The sequence below is a fragment of the Gobio gobio genome, assembly GCF_949357685.1.
Source record: "Gobio gobio genome assembly, chromosome: 12".
In the NCBI taxonomy this organism is placed as follows: domain Eukaryota; kingdom Metazoa; phylum Chordata; class Actinopteri; order Cypriniformes; family Gobionidae; genus Gobio; species Gobio gobio.
The window spans coordinates 23,057,889-23,071,922 of NC_137105.1; the positions used below are offsets into that span (position 1 = coordinate 23,057,889).

The 14,034-nt window shown below is 46.3% G+C and overlaps 1 protein-coding gene across 1 annotated transcript in view; it reads left to right on the forward strand.

Moving 5' to 3' along the window:
* Positions 1 to 7,259: 7,259 nt before the first annotated feature.
* Positions 7,260 to 14,034, forward strand: part of prph2lb (peripherin 2-like b) — a 50,105-nt gene continuing 43,330 nt past the window's right edge. The window contains exon 1 of the mRNA XM_079831468.1: positions 7,260 to 7,431. The gene's annotated coding sequence lies outside the window, so the exon portion shown is untranslated. The remainder of the gene's footprint in view (positions 7,432 to 14,034) is intronic.

The following is a 14,034-nucleotide window of genomic DNA, read 5'->3' on the forward strand; positions in this document are numbered from 1 at the left end:
GCACCTCCTCAATTAAACACTCGGTCGCTTGATCCATATCCACGTTCGACATGTTGTTCGCTGTACTTCGTGATTTAAAAATGTTGGGCGGCGCAGAAGAACCAGAGAAGAACATGCCAGAAATAACACGCCGGAAATGCGCCGGTACCAAGCCGACCAATCACAGATCTTGCGCTCTAGGTCAACGCGCCGCGTAGCTAAATTTTTGGGGAGGTGCGCGTCATGGTACGCCGTAGGGTACGCCGTATCGAACGCGTCTATGCGTATGGTACGCTGTACCTTCTGCGTGCACTCGACGCAGAAGTATAAATTGGCCTTTAACGTTACAATGATCCCCAGATTGGAGCTAGCTGCTGCCGTTGTTTCTGTAAAAGTGAGTAGCTTGCTTAAGCGAGAACTGGACTATGTTGTTAATGAGGAGACATTCTGGACTGATTACAAAGTAGTATTAGGATATATAAGGAATGAGGCACACAGATTTCACACCTTAGTTGCAAATCGAGTACAAAGAATACATCTCACTTACACTGCTGAGGAGTTGTACTATGTTCCTACGGAGGAAAACCCTGCTGATCATGCATCCAGGGGTTTGACAGTGAAGGAGTTACTTACCTCAAACTGGTTTACTGGCCCAAAGTTCTTGTGGGACAAAGAAATGTCTGTGCCAGAAGAACATGTTCCTGAACTTCTTTTTGGAGATCCAGAGGTAAAGTCATGTTGTGTTTTAAATACTGAGTGCACAAGGAGTTGGAGCCTGCTTGATGGTCTTTCAAAGTTTTCTTCTTGGTCAAAGGCAACCAGAGCTGTAGCTCGTCTTTTGAGAAGAGCCAACAAAGTCAAGTCTAATCATATCAGTACTGTATCAGAGCAACAAAAGGCGAAACTTTGCATAATCAAATGTCTGTAATCTAGTTCCTACAAGGATGAGCTGAAAGAAATAATGGGTGGGAGAAGTGTCTTGTCTCGCAGCACCTTGTACCCTCTTGACCCTTTCATGGATGAAGATGGTGTGTTAAGGGTGGGAGGTAGGCTTTGCCGTTCAACCTTTCCAGATTCTGTGAAACATCCAATAATAATTCCTAAGAATCATCATGAAATGCTTGTTGCTCACTTTCATAACAAAGTTGCACATCAGGGGAAAGGATTCACTATAAATGAGATTCGATCTAATGGCTTTTGGATCCCAGGGATCAACAGAATTGTAGCATCTTGCATCAGGAGTTGTATTGTTTGTAGGAAGCACAGGCGACCTGTTGAAGAACAGATAATGGCTGATTTCCCCTCCGAAAGAGTGGTTCCATCATCTCCGTTTACATATACTGGCATGGACTGCGTTGGCCCATTTCTTATCAAGCAAGGCAGAAGTGTTTATAAGAGATACGGTCTTCTCTTTACTTGTTTTAGTTTCCGTGCTATACACATCGAGATGCTTACTGACATGACTACAGATTCATTCATCAATGCTCTGCGTTGTTTTATTGCCATAAGAGGTACTGTGCAACAGATAAGGTCCGATCAAGGAAGCAACTTCGTTGGCGCAAAAAATTAGTTGAAGGATGCACTTAAGGAGATGGATGTGGAAAGAGTGACAACCTTCCTATTGGAGAAACAGTGTGACTTCCTTATGAATGCACCACATGCAAGTCATGTTGGTGATGTGTGGAAACATCAAGTTAGAACTCTAAGATCTGTGCTGAATGCTTGACTGATCCTCAGAGTCTAGCACCAATTACTCTGAATCATCTACTCACGTTAAAAACGACTGCTGCTTTGCCTCCACCAGGAAACTTCATCCGGGAGGATGTGTTTGCACGGAAAAGATGGAGACATGTGCAGTACTTAGCAGAACAATTTTGGAGTTGTTGGAGGAAAGAGTATCTTGCGAGTATAACCGCCCGACAGAAGTGGAATGTGACTAGGAGAAACCTTCAAGTCAATGATGTTGTTATTATCAAGGAAGAGGAAGTGCCTAGAAACGAATGGAGGCTTGGCAGGATAAAGGACATTGTTGTTAGCAGTGACGGGCTTGTGAGAAGGGCCAAGATTCTTCTAGGTGACTCAAAGCTTAACGCAAAGGGGAAGCGTATTAGAAAACTTCCATAATTGAAAGACCAGTGCAAAAACTTGTTTTATTGATGGAGGGACATTAGGGTCTTTCAATGGTTTATCATTGAGACATTGTAAGATCAATGATTATTTTAATATTTCTAAAACTCATGTTTCTGAATTTTAATGGTTTTTTTTGAGGGTCATAAAGGTCAAAAGAAAAAAAAACAAAGTAAAAGAAAAGAAAAAAAAGAGGACAAAGGGAAATTATTCGTGCTTGTACACTTGTTTGTGATGTTTGCACTCATAATTTGGTGGGAGTGTTAATGATTTGCTTTGTATTGTTTGTTTTATTTTTCATCAATAATAATAATAATTATTATTATTCATATTCCATTATATGATTATTTATTTGTATTTCTGCGTGGTATTTGTTTTCCAGTTTTTTCTTTGGTTTCATGTGTTATGATTATGAAGGTCTTTTATTTTGACATCCGGTTGAGAGAGCGGAGGATGTGGATATATTGAGTGTTTTCCAAACAGTTCAGTATGGAATGAGGCCTAGACGCATAAGGTCGTAGCTTTTAACGGTTCACGGTCCAAGGAGTTTTTAGATTTTAGATTTTAAATGGAGAACAAGGTACGGTCTTTGACTTCTTGCTATCTGTGTGCTTTGATTTTGTTTCTTTGTGTAAAGATTGTTTGTTTGTAATGTTGTAGTGTTTGGGTACGTTTTGAATCATTTAGTTTATTTGTTTTCATGTATGTTTGTTTCATGGTTTATTCATTTGCTGTTTTTGTTTTTTGTACAAAGCTCTTACGGGTTGATTCCCGCGATGCATGATGGCGATGTTTATGGTGTCCAACGATGATCGCAATAAAGTGTGGGAATCACCAGTCCAAGACTCAATCTGTTATTAAGCCTGGTAGCTACAACCTGCCACAACTAACGCTAACGGTTGATTTATGAAACTTGATGAGACTATATCAACTAGTAGAAATGAACTTGACAGCTATGATGCAATTTTGCTTATCCAGGCCAAAAGCATCAAATGTACATTAAGCAGATTAACCAGTTCAATTTAGTAGTGTTGATGTCTTTATCATTATATAAAATAAAGTACAATGCAGGCAGAGTTCAAAAAGTGCATCCCCTCTCCCTAGTCTCAACCTAATTTACCATTTACAAGTCAAAAAGTCTCATCCAAACACGGGCTGCAACCCAGATAACCCTCATTTATTTGCCTCTTTGCATATTATTGCTACCAGCAGTCTTTTCAACAAAACACCTATGTATCTGTGCATTTCATCCCTATGAAATCTGTTCCATCCCTCAATGGAAGTGCATGTGTCACAAATTACTTTCAAATAAGAGACTCTAATTAATAATGCAAATTAATCTTGTCCACAACATGAACTGGCTATGTACATGTCTAGTAAGTTACATTAAAGGGTTAGTTCACCCAAAAATGAAAATTCTGTCATTTATTAGGCTACTCACCCTCATGTCGTTCCAAACCAGTAAGACTTCCGTTCATCTTCGGAACACAAATGAAGATCTTTTTTAATGAAATCTGAGAGCTTTCTGTCCCTCCTTTGACAGCCTAAACAACTACCACATTCAAGCCCAAGAAAGGTAGAAAATATATTATAAAAGGTTTTTTTTTTTTTTTTTTTTTAGTTTTATGAAGTACTTTGTTTGCTAAAAAAAAACCTAATGTATCACTTTATTTACAAAGAACACGTTAACTAAATCATCTCTTTACAATTTTTTTTTTTGCAAAAGCAAGTAAAAATCAGTGAAATAAAACATTAACAGTAATCTGCTTAATTTGTTCAGGCCGTTGTGCATTGTTGGGAACTCAGTTTGGAAGTATTTTGCACTGGATTCCCGTTATCTGCTCACGTTTGACAAAAACCCATAACATTTGCTTGGTGACTAGCAAATTATTATTTTTTACCTCGTTAAAAAAATATAATTTCATAAAACTGGACCTTCTTGTGAAAGCGACAGACTTCCCTGAGGCATACAGGACGTTATTTATCTAGTCTCAAATCCTAAATTCTCTTTTTTCTTTTTCAATATTCCGTAACAATTAGATGTACGTCACAAGAAGAAACTGGTGATCCACAGACCCACAGTCCTGACTGAATGCCATAATGATAAAACAATTGCTTTCCTGCTGTTATCCAATTCTGGTTCTGTCTTGCAGTAACTTCTATAATTTCCAGAATCCCTCCCAAAATCTAATGCAGATTCTCATAAAAAAAAGTGTCATGTCTTCAGAGTACAGTTTGTCTCTTTGACAGTGAAAGCATTTAAAAACTTCCTTCCCAGTCAGTCATCAGTCTCTGATTGGTCATACGGCACCAATGATACCAAAGATAATGGCGTTGACAGCACAGGCATAATTGACTATGAGATGCAGGGAGAAATTGTAATGATGGCACTTAATAGAGCAATTATGCCCCATTAGGATAACATCTCGCCCAATAAGCTCCCATTATCATGAGCAAGCACAGCGATGATGACAGCATTTGATTACATGTGGGTGGGCCTATATAACACATTCAAGTGACCGTCTATAGAAATGCCCTTTTTTATGACTCCCAAAACATTTCCACCAACCTTGTTTGTCTAATTTACATTTAGAAGACTAATTTCATAGAGATTTGTAAACAAACAGGTTATGGCTGATAGACAAATTACAGCATGCTACTTGAGTAATTTGGTTGCAATTATAGTCTCCCTGGTGGGTAGAATTTATGCCAAAGATTTTTCTTAATTAGTATTATACTGTCACTCACAAATGTTTTCCTGACAATATTATGAAAATTACTGCAGTGTTCATAAATGACTTGTGCAGCAAAGAAAAGTTTCTTAAGAAGGGAAAGGTAATAACATGCCTGCAACTTTGTTTTCAGCAAAGTCATAGAAAAGTTCACCGTACATCCCACAGATATTTTTGAGCGACGTCAGAATATCAGAAAGGGGATTTAGTTCTCTAAAGGATAGAGGGATGAGGCAGGGATAAAAACAGCCACTCTTCCACCACAGTGACTTAGCAAAGACTTGTTTATCCTGGGTTTCTCTTGAAATCCAAGTCATCCGTATCAAAGCCGAGTTCCTGTCAATGTAATGAGAATGTTACGTAACTGACATGACACACACATACATCACTGATGCATTCAAAGGAATGCTGCCTCCGTGTAGGTTATTGCATAATGCGCTGGTGGATATGCACACAGGTAAAATGAGAATGTAAGAAAATCATAAAGATTAGGTAAGAGCTGCCAAATCAAATCTACAAGCTGTGTTTTTAAAAAATTGGAGCCATTGGTGCCACTTTGATTGTTTTAAACAAACCGAACTCGAAATAGAAAGCTTTGTTTCAACCTGGTTCAGCACTGTGGTCAAATAAAGAGACTTTAGAGGGCTTAATTAACATTACACACAATCCTTCCAGCAGTGATTATGGAGCAAGTATGTCATCCCTTATTGAAAAATGTAGCACTCTCATAAGAATCATTAGTGTCCCACTGATGCATATCAGCCAAGCCAATTAGCCAGATGATTAATACAATCATTCAGCGGAATGATTCATAATAAATGAATGGAATAAATGAATTTTTCAGATGGTGCTGAAATAATTACATACATTGAACATAAATATTATCCTACTCCCATATGCCTATTTGTATCTACTGCCCACAAGAGCAGCTGAGTGTGTAGAAAATGTTATAGGGATGAGCAGATAACTGCACTTAACTGCAGTTAAAAGCTCTGACAAGGACAGTGATGACGGTATAAAACATCTGATCAAACTGAACCCTTCAAAGCTCCAAAAGGTAAAAATGCTTGATTTTATTCTTCTGTAATTGTTACTCTAATATCAGGAGAGTTTTATATTATCGAGACATGTGGATCCATCCGTGTTAGATAGATACGGGTCGCTAAAGACCCGAATATGTAATAATGATTGACGAAACATTGATGCATTTAAGGGTTAAGTGGGAAAAAGATTTTATTAGCAGTAGTTTTAAGTGTGCTTTTGGTAAAAAAAAAAACACCTAATTTGATGCAGGATAAAAAGGGAATGTTGACCAGGACCTAAGTGAAATGCTTTAAGACACATTAAGGCACATTGAATGATATTTGACTGTCAGAATATGCAATGTTCTCTTAGAATTTATTACTTTCATATACTAGAGCATAGTGATGATATATGTCTCTGTATAGACACGAAGATGGTTGGGAAATGACTTTGCATTAGTCAGTCATAATATTGTAAGTCACTCTTTGATGGATATTGTTTCATTTACGCGTTACTAAATCCACACTCCTTTACAGAAAATCTTCTCCAGACTTCTATATTTAGTTCTTCTGTTCAGTAGTATGGGCAATTCACTTCTGCCACTGAAGATAAGTGACATTAATAAATTTGAAGAGGCAAATGTAAATATATGCTCAATATTTTGTATGCATACAGTATATATTATCTTTATGTGGTTTTTAATTCAAACACACACACAAATGTAGGTCCTTTCAAGACTGGAATCCTCATTTTAAAAGCAAATTTAAACCGTTTTGCCTTTTGCATTTTCATCAATCATGTGCCAAACGTACATATTCGGTGTATTTAACATGCAATTTAGGATTTTAAATGCAATTTTCTTCATTGGAAACACAGTACTTACAGATTGGGATAGTCAAAATTAGCTAAAACAAACACACCATTGTTTTCTTTTGCTGTATTCACATGAATGTTCTGTTTGCAAACAGCTATCAACTCAGGTCCTGTTCTCACAGTGTTTGGAAAAAAAGACACTAAAAGTCTGTTTTTCTTCTGGAATATTGACACAGCAGACACAGCGGTCTGACACATAGTGAGCGAGCATCAAAATCCATATCTGCTCTGGGCCATTCCAAAAAATGAGGAGGATGGATAGCCTAAGAGTATTCCACAACAGCAGGAGATACGATTTAATGTTCCATGTCAACAAAGCAGTCAAAGTTCCTATTTTAGGTACCTCACCACAGGTTTCATCTTTTATGAACTTGTTTTTGAGCCAAGAAGGTCAAAGCTGAATATGCCAGGCCCTCAGTCAACAGAGATCAAATGAACAGTTCTACTCCTCCCCGTATCCGCCTGTAGTTTCCTGTTTTTACAGGGAATGGACAGTGATGGCACCTCCTTTTAAAGAAAACAGTTATCGCTAAATATTTTTTCCTTTTCAAAGCTCTGCTGTTGTGTCCTCCTCTCACACGTTGCCTCTGTTTTTCAGCAGGCCGCCAGCTGAGTTTCCTCTCTATGGCTCTCACATTATCGGCTAGACGCACATTCAAATTCTGTCTTCAAGAACATTGACTTCTTATCACCAAGTGTAAGTATGAGAAACTACTTTACGCACGTCTGGGCTACATTAACAATAATGCAGCAGACCACCTATAAAACACTGCTGTTTAGAGAAAGCTGTTTAGAAATGTCAATGAGATAATAAACTTCAAGCATTCAGTTATTTTATATGCTGCAGGTAAATGTCAAACTATAGGCCCAGTCAAATAAAACCGACAAGCTGCAAACTGAATTCATGCATTAAAAGATTCTTGCAAGTGCCGTAAAAGATAAGTGGCAAAATACTTGACCACAAGAAAGTGGGATTGACCTCAGCATTAGAGAAGCAATTAGACTGGTGGTTGTCAACCAGAGGAATGGGGCTCACTAGGGGGCCTAAGTAAGATCCAAGGGGAAGGGGGCGTAGGATGGCTTTAAATTATTTATATTAAAATAATATAGGCTTAAATGAATATGCTTAATATGCTTTAAAAAAATTAATTGTGGGTTATTAAATATTTAAAGACTTCCAGGTCTTGTTAATAAAAAGAGTGTGGAGGGGGGACAATGTGTCAAAAATGTTGAGAACAACAGAACAACAGGGAACACTTTGTTTTTACAATGGGATCTCAAAGTTATGTGGGTTAACACCCCGTAGCACACCACAAATGTTGTTTTATAAATAAATTATCTTAGAGGTCAAAGTTCTTTGCATTTCTGATTGCACAGTGAAGCTACAGAAATCATAACTGTTTTGGAAAGTACAGTGAGCCCAAAATTACTTAAACAAACACATAATTGTCGTTGCATTATATAACAAAATATCAGTCCAGTTATTTTAAAGCAAAATAGTACAATCACTGTTTTCAAGTGAAACATTTCACAAAAAGAAGTTTGTTAAATATATTAACTATAGATATACTGTTAAAATTAATTTGAAACCAGCTACTGGTTAAAGGCACAAAGTGCTTTTTTGCAAAAACCACTAGAACAATGTTTTGTTGACTTGTGTACTTACATTATCCCAAATGTTTCCAAGACTGTTTAAATCCAGAGAAATAAGCAATAATTTCGTCTATCAATGACATCATACACGTGTTACCCTTGATTTCCTTTAATATATTATGTGTTTTATTAGACTGGTGAGCAACTTTTTGGATACATTTATCGACAGAAAACGTCTCGGTTACGTATGGTAACCCTCGTTCCCTGAAGGAGGGAACGGAGACGTACGTCGGTAATAACCGACGAATTGGGATCACTTCAGAGAGCCCCTATCAGCTTCGAGAACTTAAGAACAGGCCAATGAACAATTGGCGTGCGAGATTTGCATCTCGCGCTCCGCCCCGCGCCGCGGGTATAAACAGGAAGCGAGAGCACCGCACTGACGTTTTTCACTGAGGAGCCGAACCAGTGACTCGGCCAAGCAGTGATGGAAGGAACTGTGGCGACGGGACGTACGTCTCCGTTCCCTCCTTCAGGGAACGAGGGTTACCATACGTAACCGAGAAGTTCCCTTTCAGTCGGTCACTACGACGTACGTCGGTAATAACCGACGAATTGGGATCCCTATGGAAAACGCCACAGTTACTACCACTTCCAGCGTCCAGCGAGAGCCCCTCAGACCCCGTTCTGAAGCGGGCGGGATGATTCACGCTAGAAGAGTCATACTGCTGTTCCGCAAGACCCATTCAGCAGACTTGATTGGATAACGCTGGGAAAGCGTGCCCGAAGGACGCTGCGGGAGCCACATCATGCCCGGAGGGAGTTACCATGTGGAGAACACGTATGGGCTGGCCGTGGGCAGCACAACATACGGAGTCCCAGGGGAGGCCCCGGCCTAATGCAGGCGGGGGACGACACCGTACTGAGACGGCAGAGAACTCTGCCAAGGGAAAGACACGAGCTCGCCGTAGGGAGCTGTACCGTGGAAATACACGTATGGGACCGCCGTAGGGGTCACGACATACGGAACCCAGCCTGACACAAGTTCCACCAATGCATACGAGTGCCAGACCTGGCGTCGGACGCTCCGCAACATCCGACTGCCGAGGGGTGCGGAGGACTCAACAGGGTTCGCCTATCCTGGGGAACTCGACTGGAGAAAATAAGCGCACGTATCCGTTCCAGGGGAAGGGAATGGCGCAGCAAGCCGACACTAGAACGGGCACTTCAGTGAAGCTGACTATGGGAAGCGAGCACACGAGAAGCCACCGGCTCTACACGCAGGCTATAAAATCTAGCGAACGTGTTGGGTGTCGCCCAGCCCGCAGCTCTACAAATGTCTGTCAGCGAGGCGCCACGAGCCAGCGCCCAGGAAGAAGCAACACCCCTGGTGGAGTGCGCTCTAACCCCGAGCGGGCAGGGCACGTCTTGGGATTCATACGCCAAGACAATGGCATCCACTATCCAGTGGGCCATCCTCTGCTTGGAGACAGCCTTTCCCTTCTGCTGTCCTCCGTAACAGACGAAGAGCTGCTCTGAGGTCCTGAAGCTTTGCGTTCTGTCCACGTAAGTCCGGAGAGCACGGACGGGACAGAGCAAAGCTAGGGCTGGGTCTGCCTCCTCCGAAGGCAGCGCTTGCAGGCTCACCACTTGGTCCCGGAAGGGAGTAGTGGGAACCTTGGGCACATATCCAGGCCGGGGTCTCAGGATCACCTGAGAATCACCCGGCCCGAATTCCAGGCACGATTCGTCGACCGAAAATGCCTGCAGGTCCCCTACCCTCTTAACTGAGGCCAATGCAATCAGGAGTATTGTCTTTAGAGACAAGATCTTAAGCTCTACTGACTGTAAAGGCTCGAAGGGCGCCCTCTGAAGTGCGGTCAGCACCAGAGTCAAGTCCCAAGAGGGTATAGAAGAAGGGCGAGGAGGATTTAGTCTCCTCGCTCCCCTTAGGAACCTGACGATCAGATCATGCTTGCCTAAGGACTCACCATTAATGAGGTCATGGCTTGCGGCGATGGCGGCAACATATACCTTGAGGGTGGAGGGAGACAGCCTTCTCTCCAACCCGTCTTGAAGAAAAGATAGCACAGATCCGATCGAACACTACCGGGGGTCTTCTCTGCGAGAAGAGCACCAGTCGACGAACAGGTTCCACTTCAACGCATATAGCCGTCTCGTAGAGGGGGCTCTGGCGGAAGCGATGGTGTCGACTACCGCTTGCGGTAGGTCACCTAGAACCTCCGCGTCCCGTCCAGGGACCAGACATGGAGTTTCCAGAGGTCTGGACGCGGGTGCCATAGGGTGCCCCGTCTCTGAGACAGAAGGTCCTGCCTCAGAGGAATGGGCCAAGGAGGTGCTGTCGCGAGGAGCACTAGTTCCGGGAACCACGTCCTGTTGGGCCAGTACGGAGCTACCAAGAGGAGTTGCTCCTCGTCCTCCCTGACCTTGCAAAGAGTCTGTGCAAGAAGGCTCACTGGGGGAAACGCATATTTGCGCAGAGCCCGGGGCCAGCTGTGTGCCAGTGCATCCGTGCCGAGGGTCCCCTCGGACAGGGAATAGAACAACTGGCAGTGGGTCCTGTCGTGGGCGGCAAACAGATCGATCTGTGCGGCCCCAAAGCGACTCCAAATCAGCTGGACCACCTGGGGGTGGAGTCGCCACTCTCCGGAAAGCACTGGCAACCACGACAGCTCGTCGGCCGCACGGTTGAGCAGGCCCGGAATGTGAATAGCACGAAGGGACCTCAGATGCTTCTGACTCCACAGGAGGAGATGGCGGGCGAGTTGGGACAAACGGCGGGAGCGTAGACCACCTTGTTTGTTGATGTACGCAACGGCCGTCGTGCTGTCCGTCCGGACCAGAACGTGCTTGTCTTTGAGCGACCCTTTGAGGCGGCTGAGAGCAAGACGAACTGCCAGCAACTCTAGGCAATTGATATGCCATTGCAGTTGGGGCCCCGTCCACAGACCCGATACTGCAAGCCCGTTTTACGTGGCACCCCAACCCGTGGGTGAGGCATCCGTGGAGACAACATGATGCCTGGACACTTGTTCTAGAGGCACTCCTGCCCGTAGAAACGAAGGGTCCGACCACGGGGTGAGGGTTTGGCGGCATCTCGGCGTCACTTGGACACGGAGGGACCCGCTGTGCCACGCCCATCTCGGGACTCGGTCGTGTAGCCAGTGCTGAAGCGGTCTCATATGGAGCAGCCCTAGCGGCGTTACTGCGGCTGCTGCTGCCATATGCCCCAGGAGCCTCTGAAAATGTTTCAGTGGAACCGCTGTACTGCGTTTGAGCGTACTCAAGCAGCTCAGCACCGACTGGACGCGCTCCTCTGTGAGGCGCGCAGTCATGGCGACCGAGTCGATCTCCATCCCGAGAAAAGAGATCCTCTGTACGGGACAGAGTTTGCTCTTCTCCCAGTTGACCCGAAGACCCAACTGGCTGAGGTGCCGGAGCACCATGTCCCTGTGTTCGCACAACTGCTCCCGCGACTGGGCAAGAATCAGCCAGTCGTCGAGATAGTTGAGGATGCGAACACCACGCTCTCTCATGGGAGCAATGGCCGCCTCCGTGACTTTTGTGAAGACACGGGGCGACAGGGACAACCCGAAGGGTAGGACTTTGTACTGGTATGCCCGTCCGTCGAAAGCAAAGCGTAGAAACGGTCTGTGTCGAGGGAGAATCGAGACATGAAAGTACGCGTCCTTCAGGTCGATCGCTGCAAACCAATCCTGGGGACGGATGCATCTGAAGATTTGTTTCTGGGTTAACATTCGGAACGGCATCCTGTGGAGGGAGCGGTTCAGGTAACGCAGGTCCAGGATCGGTCGTAACCCGCCACCTTTCTTGGGTACAATGAAGTACGGGCTGTAGAACCCGGACTTCATATCGGCTGGAGGGACCGGCTCTATCGCGTCCTTCGCCAATAGGACAGCGATCTCCGCCCGAAGCACGGGAGCGCCCTCCTTCGGTATAGAAGTGAAGTGGACACCCCTGAACTTCGGGGGACGCAGGGCGAACTGAATCGCATAGCCGAGTCTGATGGTGCGGATGATCCAGCGAGACGGGCTGGGGAGCGCTAGCCAGGCCCCCAGAGACCGAGCAAGCGGGATCATCGGCACCACGGACGTACCCGGAGCGGGGCAGCGCAGCGGAACGCAGGGGCCCCAGGACGACATGGGAGTGGTCCGTGCAGGGGTCTGGGTCTGACACACGACCTGCATCCGCTGAGGGGACGGGCGAGCGTGGGGAGGCACTTTGTGTGCGTCTGCACAACCGACGCCCCCTGTTGGCGAGGAGAGAGGTGTCTGAGGGGTACGAGGCATAGTAGCGTCGCATACCGCCAGACGCGCTCTCTTGGCACCCAGAGATGTTAGAAACTGCTCTTCTATTGAGAATTTGGGTGCCACTGGCACTGGGGCCAGTGGCGGAACAGAAAGAAAAATGGGGTTCCCCCGGCCCTCCACCGGGGGAAGGAGTGGTGCTGCAGCCATCTCCTGAAGAGCAGTTTCCTCCATCTCTGGGCGGCCCGTCTCAGGGTCTCTTCCGACGGCGCTTGCCACCTGGCTTGGCAGCGGCCTGAGCGGGCTGGACGTTCTTCCCGCGACCGGCTCCACGCCCACGGCCGGTGGAAGGCTGCTGCTGGGCTGGGGCGGGAGCGGGGGCGGCCGCAGGAGGACGTCCTCGGCGACGGGCAGGCGGAGGTGCTGCAGCCGGCGGCTGGGTGGAGGCAGCAGCGGGCCGCCGGTGCAGGATGTGTTTGATGGCCTCCGTCTGCTTCTGGGCGGCCGAGAATTGCTGGGCGAAATTCTCGACCGCGTCGCCGAACAACCCGGCCGACGATATGGGGGAGTCCAGGAACCGGTTCTTGTCAGTCTCCCTCATGTCGGCCAGGTTGAGCCAGAGATGCCGTTCCTGGACCACTAAGGTGGACATCGCCTGACCCACGGAACGGGCGGTAACTTTCGTCGCCCGGAGGGCGAGGTCCGTCGCCGCCCGGAGCTCCCGGAGGAGCTCTGGGTTAGACCTACCCTCGTGCATGTCCATGAGTGTCTGGGCTTGGTGCACCTGAAGCAACGCCATGGCATGCAAGGCAGACGCGGCCTGTCCGCAGGACCTGTAGGCATTCGCAGTTAGACTGGACGAAAACCTACAGGCTTTGGACGGGAGACGAGGATCACCACGCCACTCGGAGGCGGTCGCCGGACGCAGCTGCATCGCGACGGCGCGTTCGACCGGCGGGATCCTCTCGTAACCCTTGGCCTGTCCACCTTCAAGGGTAGTGAGGAGGGAGGAGCCTCCAGGTCTGTTTCTGGCACTGAAGGGTGTCGTCCACGACCTGGAAAGCTCCTCATGCACCTCCGGGAAGAATGGCACTGGGGCGGGACGCTGAGAACCAGCGCGACCCCCCCCCAGGAACCAATCATCCAACCTAGAAGGTTCGGGACGTGGTGGAGGGTTCCACACAAGCCCGACCTTTTCGGCGGCCCGGGAAAGCATAGCCGTCAACTCAGGGTCCGACTCAGCCGTTGCCACTCTCCCAGAGGGAGGCAGTACAGCTGAATCCTCGTCCTCTGAGGACTGGAACTCCCCCTCCGATGCTGCGATCGACATCTGCTCGTCCGCGGGCGCTCCGAAAGAGATGACTGGGCGCCCGTGGGCGGGACCAGCGATCTCTTCCGGTGGCGCCACCGGCAGCGGT